The sequence below is a fragment of the Vicia villosa genome, linkage group LG1 (genome assembly GCF_029867415.1).
Source record: "Vicia villosa cultivar HV-30 ecotype Madison, WI linkage group LG1, Vvil1.0, whole genome shotgun sequence".
Classification (NCBI taxonomy): Eukaryota; Viridiplantae; Streptophyta; class Magnoliopsida; order Fabales; family Fabaceae; genus Vicia; species Vicia villosa.
The window spans coordinates 154,062,137-154,070,302 of record NC_081180.1 but is presented as its reverse complement, the minus strand read 5'-3'; the positions used below and the strand labels follow the sequence as shown (position 1 = coordinate 154,070,302).

General features: G+C 38.2%; 1 pseudogene; it reads right to left on the bottom strand.

Moving 5' to 3' along the window:
* Positions 1-401: 401 nt before the first annotated feature.
* Positions 402-6,956, bottom strand: LOC131657865 (cytochrome P450 94A2-like; annotated as a pseudogene).
* Between the last annotated feature and the right edge of the window lie 1,210 nt (positions 6,957-8,166).

The following is an 8,166-nucleotide window of genomic DNA, read 5'->3' as shown; positions in this document are numbered from 1 at the left end:
TAATCAAACAAAACATTTGTACATATTTATAGTGATTTTATAATAACTTATCCGTGTTACCTATTTTAAACTTTTTTTATTGATCATTATTTTAACTTAGAACCTAATTTTCATACTACTAATATCTTATTAGTATTTTTTTAAATGGTTAATTTCCATTTTATATATGCAATTTGGTCAAACTTCTTTACTTCACATTTTTCTTATTGTTCAAAAAATACTACACCACAAATAATACACCCGGGCAACAGCACGGTCTCTGACTAGTTTGTATAACAATCATACAAAGATCAAAGATCATACAAAGAACATCTTATGGAAGAAAAAAAACTAAAACTACAAAGTGGCCGTACACTACCACCTTATTATTTTTTGTTACAATCACAAAGCTACTATTATTTTCATTCACTAGCGTGGCTGCGCTTCTCAACCCGTATCGGAAAGCCACCTTTCATTATCGAAGTAAGGTTCACATCAAACACCGGATCAACCCCTTCGGCCATAGCCGGAACCAACCTAAACTCTCTCAGAACTCCGGCAACCACTCTCTTCATTTGCAAGAACGCCATTTCTTTCCCTAAACACACCCTTGGCCCAGCTTGAAAAACTGGATAACTAAATGGATCCATCCCACCAAAACTCCACTTCCCATCCTCATCCCGACGCAACCACCTCTCAGGTCGAAACTCAGCCCAATCAGGTCCCCATATTTTCTCAGACCTTCCCATAGCATATACATGATATATCACTCTCCACCCTTTCTTTATCACAGTTCCATCCGGCAAAACATCGTCGAATGCTGCTTCTTTAGAATCCACCGGAACCGGAGGATATAGCCTCATACTCTCGCATAGGGCCGCATGAGTGTAAACCATATCCTTCGCCTCATCGTAACCGAGAGTTTCCGATTGTCCAGTAATCTCTTTGAGAATTTCATTCTCAACATGACTATGGTTGGAGAGTAATCAAAAGAACCATGTGAGTGCCGCTGAAGTTGAATCTCTCCCAGCAAGAATAAAGCTTATTACAATATCAATAACAAAAGATTCATCTGAATGACCAGAACTTAAAAAACGCGATAAAAGATCCAATGATTCCAACGTCGCTCTTTCTTTAAGATCTTTTTTCTTATCCCTAACAATTTTAGTGGCGAGTCCTCTTACTTCAGCAACTGCTTCTTTCAGTCGTCGTTCTGATCCGATGTTCAGCATTTTCTTCACTTTCCATAGTAACGGAACCGCTGCGCTTAACCTCTCGCTGCTGATTTTCGAGCTGTGTCAAAGGCTTTTGCAAACGGGATTTCGGGAAGAGAAGGGAGGAGATACTCTGGATCATATCCAAATGCGATTATGCAGATGTTATCGAAAGAAAAACGTTGTAGGATATCTTGAAAATCAGAGAGGACTGTTTTGTTGTTGTGAGCTTGGGAGAGAATAGGGAGAAGACGATCAGCAAGTTCAACATCAACAATGGTTTCAATGAATTTGCGGAGAGATTTAGTGTTGAATTCGTGGCTGGAGATTTGTCGTTGAATCTTCCAGGTTTCACCGTCGGTATTGAAGATTCCATCGCCAAGGAATTCAAAGAGACTTCGGTGAAATTGGAGACCTTTGTTGTAGTTAGGAAAGTTGGTTTTGAGAATGTGTTCCACCACCGCGGGGTTTGCAGTGAAGACCACGCGGGAACCAAAGGCGCGATGGAATACGAAGGTTGAGGAAGGGATAGCTTGGAGAATGTCGGAGGTCCATTGCACGCGCCGGTGGAAGTTGGCTGCAAAAGAAATAGTAGAACCCACGATAGGGTTGTTGGAATTAGACTCTCAAACCTTTGAGTAATTCCTTATCGTTAAAGATGACAATGAAGAAAATAGGAACAAAACTAGGATTAGGGTTTGCGGAAATTAAAAGAGAAGAAGGAAGTATTTTCTGCAGAGTTTCTCTCTGCCCACAAACTGTGGAAATTCTGTTATTCACTTGCAACTGCAACTTCTGTGAATACAAGATTAATGACTTGATTACAAATAATGAGGGTTACTCCCTATTTATAGATTTAGGTTTGCCTTCTCCCTAAGCCAAAGCCCAAAACTATAAAAGCCCAAAATACCTATTTTGGAGCTAAATCAAATCTAATCTATTTTAAATCTAAATCAAATCTATCTAGATTTAAAACAAACTTATGTGTAACAAACTGTTACACACTTCGACACATCTTGTGTTCGAGTAACAAACTACCTCGACACAAGGAATTACAAATTAACACACCACCTAATTCATTGTGTCTAAGCTATCCACATTCATCATAGCTCTTAGTCTTCTGAATATTTCGACCAGCACTCCCTTCGTCATGATATCTGCAATCTGATTCTCAGTTCTGCAGTGTTCCAAATTCATCTTCCCTTTAGCTACCTGCTCTCGAAGATAATGGAACCTCATTTCGATGTGCTTGCTTCGACCATGTGCTATCGGGTTCTTCGCCAGATTGATAGCTGACATGCTGTCGATCTTCATGGTAATTGCTCCATGATCTTTACCTGTTATCTCTTCGACCAAGTTCACCATCCATGTTGCTTGACATGCACAAAGAGAAGCAGCTATGTACTCTGCTTCGCACGATGATAGTGCCACTACTGGTTCCTTTCTCGAACTCCAAGCAACTGGTGCACCACCTAGCATAAACACATATCCTGCTGTGGATTTTCGATCCTCAGCATCACTACACCAACTCGAGTCGGTGTAACCCACTAATTTGCATTCTTTTCCCTTATCAGCTGCAGGAAACAGAATGCCATAGTCGAGAGTTCCTTTCAGATACCTCAGTATCCTCTTCGCCGCTGCTAGGTGTGATACCTTTGGCTTCTGCATGAATCTACTTATCATACCTACACTGTATGCTAAGTCAGGCCTTGTGTGACAAAGGTATCTCAATGACCCAATAAGTCTTCTGTATTGGGTTGGGTCGACATCTTCTTCATCCGGGTTCTTCGACAGTTGCAATCTTGTTTCAGCAGGTGTCGAAGTCGAATTGCATTCTTCCATCTCAAATCTCTTGAGAATTTCACTTGCATATCTTCTTTGATGCATCATCAATCCTCTACTACTCTTGTGGAATTCAATGCCAAGGAAGTATGAAATTTCGCCCAAATCTGACATTTCAAATTCCTTGCTGAGATCACCTTTAAAGCCTTCGATTTCTTTCTTGCAGCTACCTGTTATCAACAAGTCATCGACATAGAGACATAGTATAAGCAATTCACTCTTGCTTCTTCTTACATATACCCCATGTTCAGTTGTGCACTTCACAAATTCTTTCTCCCTTAGGAAACTGTCGATCTTCTTATTCCAAGCTCTTGGAGCTTGCTTCAGTCCATACAGGGCTTTATGCAGTCTGTACACTTTTCTCTCTTCGCCGTGTTTCACAAACCCAACTGGTTGTGTAACATAGACTTCTTCGTCCAAGGGTCCATTCAGGAATGCACATTTAACGTCCATCTGACACATGTGCCAATTGTTCATGTTCGCTAGACCAACAACCAACCTGATCGTTTCGATCCTGGCAACAGGTGCAAAGACCTCATCGAAGTCAATTCCTTCCTTCTGAAGAAATCCTTTTGCCACAAGCCTCGCCTTGTATCGAGTCACTTCACCTTTTGGATTACACTTCACCTTGTATACCCACTTCACATCAATTGCCTTCTTGCCTTGAGGCAATTCGACAAGTGACCAAGTATTGTTGTCTTCGATGGACTTCAATTCTTCATTCATAGCTTTCACCCACTTCGAATCCTTCAATGCCTCAGTTGCATTGACAGGTTCGACATCTGCGTAGAAAGCGTAATGTACCAGCTCACCTTCATCATTGACTACATCATCTGATGTAATCACACATTCTTGCAACCTTGCAGGCATGTGTCTTGTTCTCTGAGGTCTGCCTGAGCCTGCATCACCTCTGACTTCTTCTTGTCGAACTTCTTCTCTTTCGACTTCAGTAGCTGGTTCGTCATAAAGAATTCTCACTAAATCCTTCTTGACATTTTCAGTCCAATCCCATTCTTTAAGCTCATCTATGATCACGTCCCTGCTGATCACTACTTGCTTGTTCACTGGGTCGAACAACTTGTATCCTCCAGTCGAATGATATCCTATAAGTATCATTTGACTCGACTTGTCATCAAGTTTTCTTCTCAACTGATCTGGCACATGTCTATGTGCTATAGATCCAAATACCTTCAGATGGCTCAAGCTAGGCTTCACACCAGACCAACATTCTTCTGGAGTGATTCCTTCTAGCTTCTTTGTCGGACATCTGTTTAGAATGTATGTTGCAGTCGACACTGCTTCTCCCCAAAATTCCTTAGGTAAATGCTTTCCTTTCAACATACTTCTCACCATATTCATGATGGTTCTATTCTTCCTTTCTGCAGTTCCATTTTGCTGTGGAGTGTAGGGTGGCACCACCTCATGCATAATCCCTTCTTTCTCACATAACATGTCGAAGTCTTTCGACACATATTCTCCACCACCATCAGTTCTCAAAACCTTGAGCTTTCGACCACTTTGTCTTTCGACCATAGATTTGAACTTGACAAATACCTCGATCACTTCACTTTTCTTCTTGATCAGGTAAGTCCATAGTTTTCGACTGAAATCATCTATGAATGTAACAAAGTATTTGTTACCTCCATTCGAATCCACCTGGATTGGTCCACATACATCAGAGTATATGATTTCGAGAATAGCCTTCGACTTACTTCCTGCATCCTTGCTGAAGCTATTCTTGTGCTGCTTCGCCTGCACACATTCCTCACATACCTCGTTTGGAATGTCGATTTCTGGCAGTCCTGAAACCATATTCTTTCTTTTCAAGTCTCTGATGTCATTGAAGTTGAGATGCCCTAGTCGATAGTGCCATATCCATTCATCTCTGCTAGCTGCAGTTGCAAGGCACTCGTGCTCCATCACATTGAGTTCGATCTTGAAGGTTCTATTCTGTGACATAGGAGCCTTCAAGATTAACCTCCCACTTGCATCGACAACTCTCATCATCTTGTCTTCGATCGAAACTTTGTAATTCTTTTCGACCAACTGCCCAATGCTGAGTAAGTTGCTCTTCATGCCTGGTATGTACAACACATTGGAAATTACTGACCTCTTTCCATCTTTCCTCGTAATCATTACATCACCAATACCTTCAGCTGCTAGAGTATTGTCATTTGCAAATTTCACCATATTTTTCATCGAGGGTCTTATGTTGACAAACCAATCTTTTCTTCCAGACATGTGTGATGAGCATCCTGAATCCAAGTACCATTGGTCCTTGAATTTATGTTCATCTTTTGTTGTGACCATCAACAACATCTCTTCTTCTTCTTCTTGTTTTGCAAACTTTGCATCACTTTCTTGACTTTTATTCTTTTCTGGACAAACTGTCGAATAGTGACCATACTTCTGACAGTTGAAACATTGAATGTGACTCTTGTCAGGCTTTCGACCACCACCTCTTCCTCTACCTGCAGCACCACCTCTTTGGTATCCTTGGTAAGAAGGTTTTCTCTGATTCGACCAATTTCCTTCTTGCTGATTTCGACCAGTCGAATTGTTGTAGCCACCTCTACCTTTATTTCCAGTCCAGCTTCCTTTGCCTTTCTTTTCGTTTGCTGACTGAGCCTGCAGAGCCACTTCGCTCTTCGACTTGCCTGCAGCTCTTTCAGCCATTCTTTGTTCATGAGATTCAAGTGTCCCTTGAAGCTCTTCTTTTGTCAATTTCGACAAGTCCTTCGACTCTTCTATGGCTACCACGATGTGGTCGAACTTAGGAGCCAAAGATCTCAAAATCTTTGAGACAACAGCTCTTGTTGTTAATACTTCTCCACATATCTTGATTTGATTCACTAGTTTCGTAATCCTAGTGAAGAAATCAGTTATGCTTTCGCTATCTTCCATCTGAAGCAATTCATATGTTCTCTTGTGAGTTTGTAACCTCACCTCTTTCACCTTTTCTGCACCTCCAAAAGATTTTTCAAGAATCTCCCAAGCTTCTTTTGAAGATTCTATATCACTAACCTTTTCAAAATTATCTGGACTCAGACATTGATGGATTATAAAGAGAGCTTTATAATCTTTCTTCTTCAATTCTTTATAAGCAGCCTTTTCTTCCTCCTTCGCACCTTCTGCAAGCGGTTCTACCCCTTCTTTTACAAGATCCCAAAGATCTTGACAACAGAATACAACCTTCATCTGCTTGCACCAATTCTCATAGTTATCTCCTTTCAGAATTGGTAGTGTTGCTGGAAAATGCCCATTCGGATGATTCATTGCCATCGCCATTCTTCTTGCCTTGAATCGATTAACCGGAGCTCTAGATACCAGATGTTGGAATTAGACTCTCAAACCTTTGAGTAATTCCTTATCGTTAAAGATGACAATGAAGAAAATAGGAACAAAACTAGGATTAGGGTTTGCGGAAATTAAAAGAGAAGAAGGAAGTATTTTCTGCAGAGTTTCTCTCTGCCCACAAACTGTGGAAATTCTGTTATTCACTTGCAACTGCAACTTCTGTGAATACAAGATTAATGACTTGATTACAAATAATGAGGGTTACTCCCTATTTATAGATTTAGGTTTGCCTTCTCCCTAAGCCAAAGCCCAAAACTATAAAAGCCCAAAATACCTATTTTGGAGCTAAATCAAATCTAATCTATTTTAAATCTAAATCAAATCTATCTAGATTTAAAACAAACTTATGTGTAACAAACTGTTACACACTTCGACACATCTTGTGTTCGAGTAACAAACTACCTCGACACAAGGAATTACAAATTAACAAGGGTAAGCTTTGGGAATGGCGGTGGTGGTGGAAGAGGAGGGTGTTTTTGGAGATTTTGATAATTTAGCTTTGGCTATGAACCAAATTAGAGTTGCGGGGATAAGCAACAAAGGAACCAAAATTTCAAATTCCATCTTAAAATTGGACTTGGATTGCTGTCACAGTAAACAAATATTGAACTTAAATATTGAGATTGTTTATATTGCTTTTCTTATTCACTCTATAATTGCAGCTATATATAACAGACAGAGTCTGATATTTTTAAATTATATATATATATATAGAAAATTTAATATTTAAGAAGTATCTTTTTAATTTTGTTGAATAATTAATATTTTTAATCTTTTAAGTAGATTAGATACATTAAATTGAGTTAATTCATAAAACATTTTCTTATAATAAAGATTGCAAGGAAATATTAAATTATTTATATAACTAATTTAATAGAAATAAAAAAAAAAATCTGTAGAAATGTAAATATATTATTGATTAGTTTCCGAATTGAACAACCGTTACATTAAATTTCCATAATAAAGACATATAAAATTAATTTTTGTTCTAGAAACTCTATAAGCCAACGAATTTCTAATTTAGTCGTTTTTCGGTACTACGGTTTGTTAAAGGAATGGAACGTTATTGGTTGAAATTTTCATAATGAAGATGTATCAAGTCTGATTTTTCTCTTGTGTTTAAGAAACTCATATTTTGCTATAGAAATTAATAAAAATATTTATTAACTTTAGTGATTTATAAACAAAAAATATATGTAAAAAGTTAATGTAGACGTATTTGATTAAAACTACCGATTATATTAAATTCTTAAATATTATCTTATCTGCTTATAATTCTTTCTATAAGATATAAGTTTTCATATTGAACCAATATCGTGAGATATTAAATCTGATTTATTTTAAAATATTTTTTTCTTTGCTAAAGAAAAAAACAAAATTAATGAAAGACAAAAATGAATTATTTATTTAAAAATAGAATTTAAGATTGACTTATCATGTAAAAGTTTAAATATAAACGACTTAATTTCGATTTTATATAGTAAAATTGCATATAATTATTGATCTTATAGGGATCAGAACGATTTCCGGTGGCCCAGAACACGTGAGCTTTAGTGGTGGATGCGAAAAAAAGGGTGTAGATACAAGATACTCTGATGCCAAAGTGAGATTCAGGGTGAAAGAAGTGCAAGTACGAAGTTAGAAAATAATCAGAATATTTAACCCTCTTGTGAAAGAGGATATTTATAGTGCCCTAATGCTTGACCAATGTCTCTATTGAGGCTGAATTCTCTGGCCCAAAATAGCAGACTGCCAAGATCGTACGTGGATAAGG